This window comes from Sparus aurata, chromosome 23, assembly GCF_900880675.1.
Source record: "Sparus aurata chromosome 23, fSpaAur1.1, whole genome shotgun sequence".
In the NCBI taxonomy this organism is placed as follows: Eukaryota; Metazoa; Chordata; class Actinopteri; order Spariformes; family Sparidae; genus Sparus; species Sparus aurata.
In genome coordinates, this window is record NC_044209.1 from 25704443 (window position 1) to 25721978 (window position 17536).

Below are 17536 nucleotides of genomic sequence, written 5' to 3' on the forward strand. Positions count from 1 at the left end.
AGGATTGTATTCACAGTGCGATATGCAGCTCAGGCGCACTGCAAGGCGAGGTGATTGATTAGCTGCTTACCCAGAAGGGGTTCTAAGAAATTCCCCAGACTGTGAGCGTTAATATACTGCGAGGCTTGATAATGGGAAAACTACGATGTCCCGATTAATCCTGAGAGCGCTGACAGTATTCGATGCATTTTCAGTAGCTAATCCTCCAGCCGACCCTCCACAACCACCCACTCCACATTTTACCTTGATGCATTCTCTGCTTACAACATAACTTCAGACTCATTCAAGTATGAATATCACTCAGGATTGTCATGAGTATTTCAGCTTGGCTTTTCGGCGGTGATCACAACAAATTCAGCCCTCATTAGCTGTAAACTATTCCAGCCTCAAATCCTCATGAGGAGCGCATTAGTTTCACTCAGCCTTCAGTTAAAAAGAACAACAGCTTTTGCGAAAAGAGACACCTGAGAGCACATCAGAGATTTTGTGTAGCGTCTCATGTCCTCTCGGCCGAAAACCTGCACTTGAACGCCCCGCATTGACTAGAGCCAACAGCCAACGGGCTTTCTTTGCACAGTATGAAAGGAAATAATTCTCCGTACCACCAGGTAGTCTGTAATTGTCATTCATGAAGTGAACCTGGTGGTTTCCGAGCCCCTCCTGCTAATATAACTACTACTAATTAATGATATGTCGGATACTAAATTGCCAGTGTCACAGACGAAGAGGCAGAGGTGAAAAATGAGGAGAAGCTGAATTAAGTGTATACATTCAAGGGTACTACAGCAGCAGACTCAAGGGGCTTTCTCTTTCTCTTTCATTTCTCTTCTTGTGCAAGAATTTACTAAGCTAATTGAGACTGATCGCCCTCACTGGAAGGCTCCAGCACAGATTCGACTCGGTCAGTTGGCTGAAATTACCAGTGGTGCAAGACAAACCTCAAAAACTGGAAACACAGACGTTTGTCCCCGGGCCAAACCTCCGGTCAGGTCCCTAAAATCTCTAATGATCATGTTTACATTTCTGTTCTTGGAAAGATTTACCTACAAAATGTATTATGTTGAGCTTTAGACCGACGGAGCCAGATCAGCTGTTTCCAGTCTTTATGCTAAGCTAAGTTAGGTGGCTGCTAACTAACAGTAGCTTATTTAGCTAGCCTTAGACATTAGTTCAAATCACCAAATGGAAATCTCGTAAATTGCCTCTGGTGATGTCGCTCAGCAGGTCAGGTTGAATTGTGGGTAATGTAGGCAGTTTTGAGAAGGAAGGAGACTTTGTGGAATAAAAAAGACATCTCTGATTCAGCGGTATCGATTTTAATATATATTTTTTAAACTATCCATAACGAGTTCACCAGTATTAAAGGCTATACTGCCTCTGAAAACCTGGAGCCTACATTACCCACAATGCAACTCAACCACTGAGTGACATCACTGGAGGCAATTTATCAGATTACATGCAGCTTCCTTTAAAGGTTTCTAAAAATAGACGCAGTAGTCCTCAAGACCTGTAAACACACATTAAAGATGTCATATTGTGCTAATTTTCAGTTTCATACTTTTATTTGAGTGTCCTGGTAGAAAAGGTTTACACACTTTAATTTTCATCATACGATGCACTGCTGCAACACAACTTTTCAAACTGTGTTTTGAACGCTCTGTTTCAGCTCCAGAGTGAGACATCTCACATCTGTTCAATCTTTGGCAAGAGTTGCACATGAACATTACATAAACAAGCAGGACGTAGCCAATCAGAGGCAGAGCAGGGCGGGTCATGACGGGCAAGGTAGCGTGATCTAAAATAACGCAGCTACAGCAGTCGATTGTATAATTTCATAAAATATATGTATATGAATATACATATTTATGTACAGCCTGTTACATTGTGATGCACATAAGTTATGGAAGAAAAGGCAAAAAAACCCCCAAAAAACTTAAAAGCACAATATGTCCTATTTATGTTTAAAACTGGTGGAATTACCCTTTAATGAGTGTTGTACATCTTATTTATTAACATCTTTATTGAGTCCCATGTCGTTAACACACAAAGAAACACACACAATATTAAAACCATAAGTCCAGTCAGCGAACACACACACACACACTCACACACACACACACACACACCCTCTCCCTGTTAAAGGAGCGCAACTTAGCAGCTCGCGCTCACTCAGCCGCGGTGCCAACAACTACAACCACAGAGCTCCACCGTCTACTTTACTTCTTTGTTTTTTATTTCCTCACCACGTTTCCTGCTTTTAACCCTTTTGATTTAACACCCTGAACACACACGAGGACTTTCTCTCCGGAACCGATCGGAACCAGGCGGTGATATATGGTTGAAAGTTGGATTTACAGCAGCAGCAGCAGCAGCGGAGAGGAAATTACTGTCCGTCCGCCAGCTGCCGCTCAGAAGATGAGCAGCGGTGAACTGCTGCAGGACTTCAGGGGGAAATAAGAGGAATCCCGGACTGTCAGCGGTAATTAATTTAATCTTAATTTCCCTCCTCGTGTGAGAATGAGATTGAACATGTTGTCAGAGGACTCTCAAACTCGTTTATTCTCATGACTCAGGCGTGTTGTCGTTTCCCTGAATCAGACTTCCAGCAGCTGCAGGTTCAGTCTGAACTTATCGCTCCTGTTCAAATGTTTCTCCTTATCTGAACCATCCTCTCTATCTGGAATCTGCCCTCGCGCTGCCTCCCGGGCTGTGTGTGCTTTAGTTGAGCGTATGTCAAGGTAAAAATGTGACCGATCTCAGTGTGGTACAAAGCAATGCTGTCAGTGTCTGTCGCCTCTGCAGCATCTGGTTCTTCTTATTCCACAAAAAAGTGCATGCACACATCTGCACATCTGTCTGTCTGCACACATCTGTCTGCATGCACGCTGCTTATTGCACAATAATAGTATTTGCACACTCTAATTAGGCCGCATGGGGACAATACAACACCTATCTCAGATATATATCTGTATCTGCCTATATGTTTTCCAATATGATCTTTTCTTTCTTTCTTGTAGAATATAATGCAGGAATAAATCCTTGGTGTAGTTTGTAGTTATTAAATTCTCATTGCAGTTTACTCTGTTAGCGCCACAGTGTAATTTTGGATGATAATGTTTGAAGGTTTTTAAAATATCCTGTTTTTATGGATGAGACAACACGAGATTTTGTTGCAGATCGTGATAAAAAACACTCGATAAGTCGATCAGTTGATCGGGAAGAATTGTCATCATCGGTGAAATCGTGCATCGAGATGATTATCTTCACAGCGTTCTCTATTTTTGATGGAGGACCATATAAATTATGATTATGTATTTAAGATCTTTTGATTTTGACTAAAAAAGGATGTGAAACATTTGTGTTCTCCAAGTAAATTAAAGCCGTTCCAGTTTGTTTTCCTGCAGTTCTAATCTGTATTTTGAAGAATATTTCAACGATTTTCGGGGTAAATTCCTTCTGAACAGGATAATTGTGACATCAGATACATATCGAATCAAATCAGTTTTATTTATATAGCTCAAAATCACCTGTGTTGCCATGTTGAGCAAAAAAAACCCCCTTTTTACAGGGAAAAAGATGGAAGAAACCTCAGAGGAGACGTACATATCTTGTGTTTATGTTTAAAAAATCTTTATGTTTATATTCTGCATTATTTAAGACAATCAGCCGATACATTGATGTTGACTTTGCTTTACTCCACAATATCGTTGTCAGTACTGACTTCAACATTACAGCATGATGACATGTTTTGATTAGAGGGCAGATTTTACTCTATTTATGTAATTTTAAAGCTGTTGTTGGATCGTATTCTCTTGCACTGTGTTTCTTTTAATGGACTCATGTTGGCTTTGCACTGACAGGTGCTCAGATCAAACCTCTCTGACACATCTTGTGTTGCTCTTGTTTATATTAATCATCATTATTTTTGTGGATGAGGTCTCTACAGAACAGAAGTCCACATCCAGACCAAACACTAATGGACGTCGTAAACCTAAACCTACATTATGATCATAGTTAAAGCTGCATAATTGATACATTATCCAAATTATCGCAAGATGCTGTTATTAAAACCTGACCTGCAGATGTCAGAAAACTCCAAACAAAAGTCACATCATCGAGACTTTAGTTGTGTTTTTTGGAGAAAATGAAAATGGTGCTGCAGAAATGATCGATCCCTCTAATCTTTAATCACATCGCGATATATTTTACATTGGTTCATGTCGTGGAGACTTAACTGTAGGAGCAGTAACAACAAACACTGCTTTGAATAACTGAGTTATTCTGCCCTTGTTGTGCATCAATTAGCAGAATTATTAAACATATTCACGCCTGGAAACAAGTGAGGGGCGAGCTCAAGGCCTTAATCAAATAAATAACATGCATGTGTACATTTTTTAATTCATGCATTACATTTTACAAGAACGTCGCTATTTTAAGAGCGGCTGCAAATTAGAGAAACGTTATTTTTCTCTCATCGTGTTCCAGACGGAACAAACACATTAGTGCTGGTCTGCGTTCACTGTAACACTGCAGACAAGAGAACTTAATTGTTAGGAGAGGTAATTGCTCCGGACAGATTTTGATCCTAATTAGAGCTGCTCGGGCGGCATCACGCTGGTGAGAGAACAACATGTGGGCTCTCGGTCCCATGTGCATGTTTTATCCCACTGTATGCAGCGCTGTCACATAACTAAAACTAACATATTCATCACCGCCACGACACGTCTGTGCGCCAATATCTTGTTGATGCATACAGGTGTACGCCACGAGTGAGCGATGCCTTCGCTGTATGTTGTCTTTAGTGGTAATTTGCAAACACAAGCAGGTGGCGCAGGTCCTCCGACGCATACAGAATACATATTAGAGCCGTTTGAAAGCTCCTCTGAGTGCTGCTACGATCAGCAGGGCGGACTTTTCCCAGGCGCCAGCTCCATCATGTATGTGGACGATAATGCTGAATGATAATACAGAGTGAGTTGGGGGGAGGTTTTGCTTCTGTGAACAGGTTACACATATATTTCATTCTCTTATGCATGCAGCACATTGTGCATTCAGAAACCCTCGGCAGCGAGGGTGATCCGTGGCCTCAAGGGGCTCGATCTAAAAGCAGAGAGTGCTTTCTGATCCTTTCACCCCCCCAGAGTCCAGCACGTCAGAGCGTCTGAGACTGTTCAGCTCCAGTGTCCCCCGAGGTCTGTAAAAGAGGGGATGCTCCTCTGTTTCATGGCTTTATTAGCTTTGGATGAGCATGTGTGAGAAGACACACTGATATTCAAATGACTCCGCTCTCCGCCCTCTCTCTCTCTCTCTATCCGCCTGTGTAATTTTGTGCCTCGAGTGAAAAAGCAGCGTCTGTATTATACAGTGTGATGCGTGTAGTTGCACTTTGTCATTAAAGTGTGAGTGGTTGAATATCCGTCAACTTGGATGTTTGTTGTATCACACTGTAAAACCAGCTCTGAGCTGTAATGCTGTGTTGTGGATTCGTACTCTGCCGCGAGGAGGCTTTGTGGTCTCAAAACAAGATTAACATTTACATGTTGTCGCCTCAGCGGAGAGATGACAGGTGGTCACGGTTGATTTGAATATGTAGAACATGATGACAAGGCAAGGAGCGGCTGATCAGTCAAGTCGAACTGCGTTCATTTGTTACGGAAGTTGTTGAGTCTCATATTCAGCCTTCAAGAGAGACGCTTTTTATTTCTTTGTCTAGAAATGTGAAGTCTCAATCTCGAGAACAGCAGCAGGGTCGACACATCTTGGAATAAAGTGATCTGTGATGGAGTCAAGTAGAAGTAGTTAGTAGGTTATAAAGGTGGTGAGGGCGGCTGGACTTCGTGTTTAAGCTTGTTAAAAGGGTTCGCATTGTCGGATTTCCATTGCCGATTAATCCGCTGATTATTTTCTTGATTAATCGATAATTGTTCTGTCTGTCTAATCTAAGAAATGGTGGAAAATGCAGATAAGGGTCAGAAAGGAGTAAAGAAACGCGACAATGTTCACATTAAAGAAGCTGAAGTCAGAGAATTTGGACTTTTCTTCCTAAAAAAATTACTCAAACGCACTAATCGATTACCAAAACAGTTTTGCTTGACTGAAAAAATGTCATTTGTTGGATTGTGTGTCCTATTTAAACCAAAGTGCAGCTTTATAAACCAACTGAGCGTCTAATGTAACTACTTATGTATCTTTTTGCGGAGGAAGTATTAATTTAGGATGAGAAAAAAGACAGGTGTGTGCTCACCAAAACAAATCAAACTGAACAACTGTCAGCTGTAAACATTCAGCTTTCTGTCTGCGTACTTAAACTAACACAATCTAATTAAATAAGAGAATAAGCCCCATTCAACACTGTGCACTGAACTGCATCATGAAGCAGAGATGCCTGAATAAATATAAAATATGAAACATAAATATTTATGGAAATAAATTAAAAACGGAGAAATTATTCAAATGAAATGGAAAAAGTTCTATTTTTAATATTATCTTTGGTTTTGGCAGCTTCAGGCCTCCGTACAAACCGTGTCTGCTGGAGAAACAGAGTGAAAGACGAGGACGACTCATCACAGAGATCAATTGAGTCTCTTGACTCACGCGTACGGAACATCTTCACAGTCGATGGCCACGTTTTGTTTCTGACACCGAGTGCTTTGACCTTTTTGATGAGTGTTTTCGGGATTGACCTGACAATCAAAAAGAGGGAAGAAAGCCTCTTATCTAACGCTCGAAAACACATCGGGTCGCTCCGTGATGACACAGTTCATTTCAGAGTCGGCACGCTGCAGAATTGAGGTCGAAGAGAGGTGAGCGAGACAAAGATCTGAGAGAGGAAGCAAGAGGACAACGCTAACAAATATCTGCCTTTTGTGGTTTCCTGAATATGAGCCATCCAGCGAGATGAAAGCGGGATGGATGAGAACTCGAGTGGCTTGTTTCCTGCTGCGCTCCCGTCTGCTGTTCTTTGTAGCGCAGAGAAAAGAGCTGAGAGTTACAGAAAGGCAAAGAGATAGAGAACCGAGTGAGCAAACAGAAGAGGAAGAACCAAAGAGAGATAATCCTCTGCTGGATGGACGTCAGCCTGTGGTTGGACAGGTGTGAGGAGGAGTGTCGGTGTCAGCGCCCATCAAGTGACACGGCCGCCCTTGCGAGGCTCGACGGGCTCCGATATAAACGGACCCCCGCGATGGACGCAGGAGGGCTAAGAATAGCTTCCACTACAAAGAGCTGTCACTCTGGATTGTAAGGGTCTGTCTGTATACAGCCGCCGGGCTCCACTTTAGCCCTGTGTGCCATCCAGCTCATAAAACCTTATAGGCACACACACAGATGTGTACACAGTCATTGGTACACGAGTGCAGACGGACACGCTGTGGAAGGGTTGTAGATCTGATGCACGTAATGATTAAACCATCCAGGAGTCGCGAGGTTGAAAAAACTAGAGCTGCAGTGATTAATCGATCAAATTCCAGTTTCTTAAATGTGATTATTTTCTGCTTTCTTTCCTCTTTGACGTTAAACTGAATATCTTTGAGGACGACATTTTGGTGCCATTTCCTGACAAACTAATCGGTTACGTGAGGAAATAATCAGCAGATCACAAACAAACACGCACCTCTTTCCTCCGCGCTCATACAAATGTTCGCCGCACACACACATGTAATCTATATGTACAGACACAAAGTGTTTATACACGATGGAACAGGAAGGATCAGAAGCGATGCCTTCCTGTTAGCGGCAGGAAACATCTACTGCTTATTGGATAGACATCGACTCCCACGTCGCTCCGAGCCTCGATTCTGCTGTCCGACTCTCAGGCACGAGCCGGGTTAAACGGATAATTTGAGAACTTTATTAAATCTTCTCAAGTGCACCTCACGGTGTGCCAGTAGCAGAGAAACTGTCAGTTCCTTTAATGACACCTGTGGAGGGGAAAAATCAGATTACTTACGTCTTTGATAGGACAATAAACAGATGGACCTGTTACAGCAGCAGAGAACTGCTTGTGGAAAATGGAGGACGGGCGGCAGGATGTTTTTATTGCGATTCATCCAGCTGCGTGGATAAATTGCAGGTTGTTGTGTGTTTCTGCAAACCGAGGTTAAATTCCATTTGTATCATATCAACACGAGATCACGATTGAGACCGAACGGCTGCCGAGAGACGGCGTTTCAACACGTATAGTCTTAAAAACCGCTGGATATGTTTAATGAGAGGTTGGGACATTAGTGGCAACAAAACCAGATATTTTCTGGAAAATCTTCAGCAGTCTTTGTGGCGACAGAACGAAGTAAGCCAAAACATGATCCGAACCGTAACCAAGAGGTTTTTTTTGGTGCCTAAACCCAACCGGACCTCGAACACACGTTGTTGCAACACAAAAATGAAACATAAAGAGACGTAAAGCTGCAACATAATTAAGTTTTGACTCATCTGTGGTTTGCAGAAACATACACTGCCAACAGTTAAGGCTCAACGTTAGATATGCAACATTAGATATAATGAAATGTGGGTCGGACTGTGGCAAAGGAGAAGTCCAGGTTCTTCTGAGCAGCGCCCTCTCGTGGTTCTATTCCTTGACATTCATGCCGACATGAAGGATGCATTTATACATCACACTTTGAAGCCAAACATGTCAGCGTTTCTTCCTTCTTCACGTCGGCCACATTGATTAAACGACGCTGTCCTGATGTTCGGCTCTCTGATCTCTGGGTAGCATCCTCTGTGTTTTCTCTCCGCTCAGAACCAGAACCAGAATCTGATACGAAGTGAAGCACATTCCATCACTTACTGTGGCCGGAGCGGCTGCCAACATCGTACCTTCCTGCCCCCGTGAACGAGTACAGACATTGTTTTGATGTTCCCGGCCGTGCTGCTGGAAAACTACAAGATGAATCAACCTGACGTGCCAAAAGAGACGCGCATCCCCTCACGGTGGGCAGACCGAATTGTTTCTGCAGCGGCGGTCAGAAGGAATCAGCGCTTGAGCTTCAAGCTGTTGAAAGTGGTTTTGGAATTGCTTTTTTAGATATTTGTGTTTCAGCGAGTCTGTGTGTCTTGCCACAGTCAGAAAACATGCCATCATTCCTTGTTTTTTTTTTACTTAAACTTATTCTAACATCGTAAATGAACCCAAAGCATCATTTGCGTCTCGGTTATGTGAGAGTTCTGCTATTTCAGCCTCGCAGCACGAAGAGTCACCGCATTTCGCTCTGGTTATCAGCCAGACATCAAAACACTTAAATCTGGTTTTCGCTTAATAAGTTCAAGAAAGTCCCACAAGGAATAGTTTAAAGATGACAGCGTCCCTGTGTGTAGGAGTTTCAGAGACGCATGTCTGAAAGCTGTTAAGTGAAGCAGAGGGAGATTAATTCATCCAGGAAATGTCATTAATAATGACTTTTTGACGCCTTCAAAGTGAAATCCGGGTCGTTCATAATGAAACGGTTGGTGCAGAGAATGAATCTCTGTTGAAACAATTATACAATCAAATGCCAAAAGTCAAATTAAATTTGTTTTGTATAAACTAAAATGTCAGTCGAGCTACTTCTGCATAATTTTCCATTTTACACAAAAGGATAAAACTGCTGTTGGACGTATTTGTGGAAACAGCGTCCATGATTCAAACCCCGCGGGTGTGTAGGTGTTTACCGTGCCAGTGTTAGAAAGACATGTGAGGGCATTGCTGGGAAATGAGCTGCCGCTGCTGACTGAAGCACATGATGATCTCGTCTCCTCCAAGAGCGTTAATACAATGACCCTCTTTCTCCTGTCAACAAGCTCACATAGCATAGTAGTTACATATCATCGGGAAGGAAGGATGTCTGTCCAATCACAGCATAAAAAAAAGACTCAATATGACCAGAAAGAAGCACAAAATGATCAAGACAAGATGTAAAATGACTACAAACTGATGCAGAATGGCTGTCAAAAAATGAAAATGTCTGTGAAAGGTGGCAAACCACTGTGAAAAGACTCAAAATGACCAGAATGAGATTCAAATAGACCAACAAGGGGCACAAATGACTAGGAAGAGATGCAAAATAACTTTGAAGGGATGACAACTGGCTGTAGAAAGATGCCACACATCTACAAACGCATAAAACAAATACTAAGCGATGTCCAATGGCAGTCGAAGGAAGCAAAATCTCCACTAAGGGATGCAAAATGGCTGTAAAAAGTTGCAAAATCTCCAGAAATGAATATGAAACAACTACAAATTGATGCAAAATGGCTGTCAAAAACTGTGAAAAGACTCAAAATGACCAAAAAGGGGCACAAAATGACTAGGAAGATATTAAAAATAAATACAAAGGGATGCAAAATACATTCAAAGGAAGATGCATAACATCCACAAACAAATAAAAAACGAGATGTCAAAATGCAGTCAAAGGAAGTAAAATCTCCAATAAGAGATGCAAAATGGCTGTAAAAAGTTGTGAATTCTCCAGAAATGAATGCAAAACAACTACAAACTGATGCAAAATGGCTGTCAAAAGATAAACATGTCCGAGAGAGATGGCAAACAACTGTTTTAAGACTCAAAAAGACCAAAAAGGGGCACAAAATGACTAGGAAGAGATGGAAAATAAAAAAGGGATGCAAAATAACTTCAAAGGGATGCAAATTGGCTGTAGAAATATGCAAAACATCCACAAACCAATTAAAAACAACTCCAAAGATGGCAGTGAAAATGGCAGTCAAAAGAAGCAAAACCCAAACTAAGGGATGCAAAATGGCTGTAAAAAGTTGGAAATCTCCAGAAATTAATGTGAAACAACTACAAACTGATGCAAACTGGCTGTCAGTAGATGAAAATGTCTGAGAGAGATGGCAAGTACTTGTGAAAAGACTCAAAAAGACCAAAAAGGGGTACAGAATAACTAGGAAAAGATGGAAAATAAAAAAGTAATGCAAAATAACTTCACAGGGATGAGAATTGGCTGTAAAAAGTTGCAAATTCTCCAGAAATGAATGTCAAACAACTACAAATGGATGCGAAAATGGTTGTCCAAGGATGCAAACTCTCCACAAAGCGTTACAAACGACTATAAAAAGATTTAGGAGGAGCTGAAGAAGGATCAGAAGTGGAAGCTAGTTAGCCTAGCTTCAGAATATTAGCAATAATTCCCACTAGACTTGCTTAGTCATCATCATCATCATCGTTCACACAGTGCTGCCTTCATCCCATATTCTGGATATAAACCCCAACAAATGTCACATCATCATTCCTACCAACTGTGACTCATATCACAATGACAATATCTGCCGTAATATTGCAACATTATTATTTTATTTACCGTATTGTTTGTCCTTACTCGCCTGACTTTGACCTTGTTTACGTCCCTGGACATTTCCTGTCCCTGTGATGACACACCGTCTCTGCACTGTATCAGTCAGTAGAGACTAAGTGGCGTGAAATGATGTGCAAAAAGCCAAAAAAAAAAAAAAAAGCATTGTGATAACATAAAAATAAATGACAAAATGACTTTGATGTGTTATTCATACACCGTTTGGTGGCACCAGATTGAACTAACGGCAAAGATATCCATGTTTCCCTCCAGTTTAAACGACCGCATGGTGATTTTATAAACTATTTTTAGTGCCCGCCTACAAACATTACACCCATCAAATGACAGTGGGACATTGTCAGTCATAATAAGAAATCAACTGCCTCAAGCTTAATTCTTTTAATTTGAATTTAGATTGAACATACTGAGCTGATAAGAAAGTCTCTTTAAATTTTGCCTACAGTCTCATTTACCTGTCAGCACCTCTGATTGTATGGAATGAACAAAGTCGGGGAGTCTTTGATGTCTGAGCTCAACAGATCGATGATAATTTACTGCTCGCTCTCATATGTTAAGACTTACTTTTGGGGGTTTTTCTGGTCCGTAGCACTCGACAGACAATCAACCTGCCCATTACATTTAATCAGAACCTGGAGATGGGCTGAGATACGTGGCCTCATACTCGGGAGGTCATGACTTGAATTATCTCCGAGGCCTCAGATAAGTCATGTTGCTCTGAGAGAAGCCGGTGGGTTGTGATGATGGAAACACTTCATCTTGCTCTGAGATGAATCACACAATCAGGCTCAACGTGGCTTATACGATTACACAGTAATGACCAACCTACACGCTCCAGTGTTGCCTGAACAAGGGGCCATGTGCACGTGGCTGACAGGGGGTCGCCGGTGTCAAGCTGCCCATCAGATCTCAAGGATTTGAAAAGGTGGCGGATGAGTTCACGTTTTGGCTCGCGGCCCACTCAGCGTGGGAGTTAACCTGAGGTCCGGTGGGAAGTGAATTCCCCTTCAGTGCACACGGAGACATTTCCATGTAGGGTGGAGACTGGAACAAAAAAGATTTATCGCAGGAGAATCGATAACAGCAGAGGTGCGGCGAACGGTTTGAAAAGATAAAAGAACACAACAAGGTTTTGCTTTTCTCTGAACTGCTTTGTGAACCCTGGGGGAGGCAACAGTATTGAGCCATTCTCTGTTTGTTCAGATCCACATTGGCGAGGCACTAAAAATACCCCCCTCCTCCCTCGCAACGTGTGTGGGTCGAGGGTCAAGTGTAGCTGGTTTTTGCTCCCCAACACGGCCTATTATCACACTACAGAGCACAAACAGCAGTCGCTAGATCGACGGCAGCTCAACTGGAAACTGTCACAACCGTTCCTCTGCCACGGGCTTTGGATCGCACGTCGTCCACATGGCCCGCTTTTCTTTTTTTTATCTCCTGCCAAAGACAAATGGTCTGTAAACTCTGGCGCGCTGCTCATTTTGGAGTGAAGGGATTACATGAATGTGAAGACAAAAAAAAACATCAGATGCTTTAGTGTCCTCGCTCAAATATAGAACATAATACGTTAAAAGCAACGGGATCAAAACAGGAGCATAAAAAAAAGCAAAGAAAAGGAATTGATAATGGATTCATCGAAAAATGGCAGATAAAGCTCGTTGTTTCAGAATAAACAGATTTCACGTCCCCAGGCGTCTTTATTTTGTCGTGTTTCCGTCTGAAAGAACCGAGTGGATCTAATTGTGGTTTTTCTGTCAGCGAGCTTCTCACGAGACGAACGCAGCCGGGGGGGAAAATGCTTCCGGTCATAGAAGTGAAGAGAAAAAAAACAACAAATGAGCTGTTGCTAATGTACATTTATTGATCTGTATGTTTAAAAATCAGACTGTCACATGTTAAAATACATCACTAGCTAAAAATGTATAAGCCTTAGAAAAGGTAATCCGAGCTACTCAGCAGAATAAACAACCGTTTGAGTTTATTTCTTGTTCGCTTTTAAACACCTCCTTAACGATCCGCGGAGGCCAAACCACCTGTCCACTAAAAGAACCATCGCTCATGAAATGGATCAGGACTTCAGAGTATTTCTTGTAGGTTTTGGATCCAACACAGCTGTAGATCATCATTTGGCTTATTGACCTCAAGCAGAAAATGTGCCAGAAAAACATTTAAAATCGATGGAGCCACAGAGGGAGGCTTGGCTCACTTTCCCCTCCAGCTTTAGGAGGAGCTGTGCAGTCACAGGGGTACCGTTTGTATTTCTTAACTTCAGTCTGAGTGCAGTTGACGTGTGAGGAGCTACAGCGACATACAGAATCGACGGGAGTGGAGACTATTCCCACTTCTGGGTGGGGATGAAGAACAGAGTGTCTTTTCTGAGGCACAATACTGTGAGATAACTTCATCATTGTTAAGGAATATAAAGGACGTACGTTCATGTGCACGTGGAGGAAAAACCTTTTGTTTAATTGATGCAGAAAAGAGAACAACGTGTTAATCGTCATTAAATACAGAACACGAGTCATACGAGTCAACTCAGCTCAAGGATTAGTTGAGGGGAATTGTATTTATTCTCTTTTTATTGAAGGTTAGATTGATGACACTCAGGGCAAAGACAGGAAACATTCAGATAAAAACCGAAGTGTAAAATTATGTTTTTTTGCTTTTATGTGCCTAAAAAAGTTCTGTCGAATAATGTCCCATGAAACTTTGAATTAGTAGCTTCGTTGCCGTGTAAAATATTTCACTTCCTGTGCTTTGAGTTTGCTGAAAACACTCTGTGCCGCGTCGCAGCGTCGCATCACATCGCTGCTGTTAATAATCGGCGAGGTCTCCGTTAAGGCGAGCTGCTCTGGCTAAAATAGAAGCGCTTCTATCAAAAACACGATCAATAATTTATCGGTTATAGGATCTGGTCTGCCTTTTAGTGATCTCGAGGGGGATGGAGAGGGATGGCGACCCGCTGCTCAATTCACCAGCTGCACATGAGCGCGGTTTCAATCTTTTCGCGCGCGGTAAGGATGCGTTCGTAAAGGTGAGACGAATGACATCGTTCCTACTGTAACCTCGAGAAAATGCGTTTTATAAAAGCGGGCTTCCAGGTAGCAGTTAGCTGACATCACACAGACAAAGAGCTCACTCTTCTCTGCACACCTGTGTTGGATAGCTCCCGTTCATTCATTCATCAGTTCACATAATTGCAACATTTAGCTCGGACTGCGATTTCAGCACTTGAACGATGCGCTGACTGCTGTTGGCGCTCCGCCGCTCCGTCTCCTCCGACAGAGTGCCCAGATTGTTCTCTGCTGTCGGGAGAGTGTGGTGCTCTCAATCACCGACCGCTGTATTCCAACTAACGGCGCCGTTTGGGCCAAACGGTGCCCCGGAGCTCGCCAGGACTATTTACGAACTCAGCTGAACTCTCCCCAAAAAGCAAACCTCCCAAACTGTCCGTGTTTTTATCCAAAGTGGGTCGTACGCATAATTCTGGTGCTTCATAACTTCAACATGTCAGCCTTGGATGGTCTTCGTTAAGTCGACATGTTTTTTACTTTTACTCTCTGGCATTTGTAAGTGATTGCGGTAGTCAACACTGCTGCCGTGCTGCAGACTCAGACTAATATCTTCCAGACCAGCGCTTTTCGTCTGTTACCTTCCAGTAAAAGCGGGCTTTCTGCCGGGTCGTCAGTGGTGCTGATTGTAAGCCGGAGTCGAAAAACAACATGTCCTCTTGCGTCACCGGAGAGACTGCTGATGTCAGTGTGTCTCTGACCCGAAGGGGCTGGACTCAAAATGCTGTGTACACAGCGGGAGACATTGACCTCCATCCACATGTAACACACTCACACTCTCAGCTGAGGGCTGTCACAAGAGCACAGGAAACACCCACAAGGGCCACTGTTGGTTTTAGTGACTTAATCAGACCTTTGTACAAAAACGGCTTTGACAAATATGGAAATATTGCTTCAGGCTTGCTAAAAAAAACATGTTTGCCTAAAATAGTCCAAAATGACACATGTCAGTGTGCTACTCAGAGATTCGGTGACAAATATCTGCAAATATTTGAAGCTTCGATCAGGCGTGTGCACCAGAAGTTGATCCTCTGCACAGTTTGGTAAATTCTTGAAAAGAAGTAGTTCATACAGCGTGTTGACATCACGTTCTCACCCCCAACTCATCAAACTGGGCAGCCAGGTCAGAGCCCTGGAGCATCAAGCTGTGACGCTCTACCTGCAGCTCCAGCGTCAGTGTTACACCTGACGGGCTCCACAGGCAAGTTAGCACTTAATATGTAGCATACATCACCCGGTTAGACTTTCAAAATAAAGCGTACTGGCAAACACTTCAAATTGTACGACATATTAAGATGTTTGGATTGTTAACCTCAACAAACACTCACAGTTTGGGTGGTTTCCCCCAAAAGAACATACTTGGTTCGATTTAGGAAAATATGATACTTTGGGTTAAAATAACTCCATTCAGACTTGTAACGTTTGTCCGTAAGTGACGTAGAGCGATACCTACAGTGTCAAACTCTGAAGTGTAATGCTGCTGACCAGGCTGCTTTATTTGACATATCGGTTGTGAGAAAGCGCATTCATATCTTTGAACAATAACCTCTATAATTTAAATACAGGTAGAATGGTGCACAGTATCTCCTGGAAGGCCTTCACGGTGTTGCATTCAAATGACAGGAACTGTTGTGTACAAAGGGAGAGACGAGAACTAGAGGGAACGGTTCCAACCCTGGCTCGTCTGCAACAACAGCTGGCCAATCACAGCGTGAGGTGTGAGTAAATGTTGGCTTGTCACTTTTAGGAAAATCAGAGAAATGGTCGGACACAGCCCCAAAAAATCAGACGTTGAAAAGGTGCGAGTGAGGCTCCAGCTGAGCTGCCATCTTTTGTTTTGTTCTCCCGTCAAAAAGGGTTTTTTTAATAATGGGAAGTTTTCGCTCACTTGAATCGAGAGTCAAGTCCACTGAGGCGATGTGGTTGTTATTTTTGGCTGTATACATAAAAATTGATTTGATTTTGAGGGGCTCTGAGACTGTCTTAGGCACAGTTTCCCATGTTTATGAACTTAGTTTAGCTGTGTGTATTCTAAAATCTGCTATCGATCCTTAAACACAACGCAGAGCTGAGACTGATGGGATTGTTGAGCATGTATTTACGCACAAACCAAAGTACTGGACGGGAAGAAGTCGAAGCTCCAACGACGTTTGTCGCATAAATGTCAACTTTATTTTCAGACTCACGTCGAGATGCTTTCGTCTGACAGTGAAATGACACTTTATCCTAAAGTGTCACTGACCTCCTCTGACTGTTTTCTCTCTCCGTGAACATACGAAGTCGGTGAAATCTCTTCTCTGCATTCACGTCCCAGGAGACCTGCCAGGTAACAAGATAGCAGAATTATAAAAATAGTTTGAGGAGGAAGTCTGAGAAGTTTGAGACCTCTTTTCTAGTTCGATTCATTAAAAATAGATGTTTGAAAAAATACACTCTCATATCGTAGCCGTCCCGTCTTTCACATATTGTGCTCCGTGCTCTGTGTGGGAACAGCTCGGGGAGCGGAGATGTTATAGTCATCACGACCAAGCCAGTGGAAAAGTTCACTTTGTATTAAAATCATAACAGAAGTTGTGGTGTATCGAATTCCTTTCAGCATTTCTCAGCTGTTCAACCTTCATATTATCCTGATGGTGTTCATAATTAGATCTTACCTGTAGTTGTTCTGTTCTGATCGCTCAAAGTGTTTTTTTATAGGAGACAGATCCCCCTCAACCATTATCTGTTATTTATTTATCACCTGCTGTGAGATCGGAGGCATTTATTTTCCCTTCAAGCCTCCTCCTCACCTGTCTGCTTCTTCTTCTTCTGCACGGTGATTCACGCCTGCCCGCCTCACCTCCACAGCTCCCTCCTGTCAAACCTCATTTCCTCCTCTCCTTTAAAGAGCTCCCATTATCCATCCTCTCCTCCCCCCGCCGACTGAGCTGCGTTGTCACAAACCAAACACATCAAATATTCATCGTACGCTAACACACCGCTGCTGCGGAGCCTCGCAGGAGCGCAGGACGGCCTCCGTCTAACGTCCGTCTCTCCGTCTTTGGTTATCGGCACATCAGATCTTATATGCGAACACGATGCGAGGCGCTGACATTTATGCGTGATCCCCCTCGTTTATACGCCACGTTTGTTTATCGACACTACAGAGCGAAACATTTT

General features: G+C 42.7%; 1 protein-coding gene across 2 annotated transcripts in view; it reads left to right on the forward strand.

The window, feature by feature from the left end:
• The first annotated feature begins 2156 nt into the window (after window positions 1-2156).
• Window positions 2157-17536, forward strand: part of gcgra (glucagon receptor a) — a 44694-nt gene continuing 29314 nt past the window's right edge. For both annotated transcript variants that reach the window (XM_030408271.1, XM_030408272.1), the window contains exon 1: window positions 2157-2479. The gene's annotated coding sequence lies outside the window, so the exon portion shown is untranslated. The remainder of the gene's footprint in view (window positions 2480-17536) is intronic.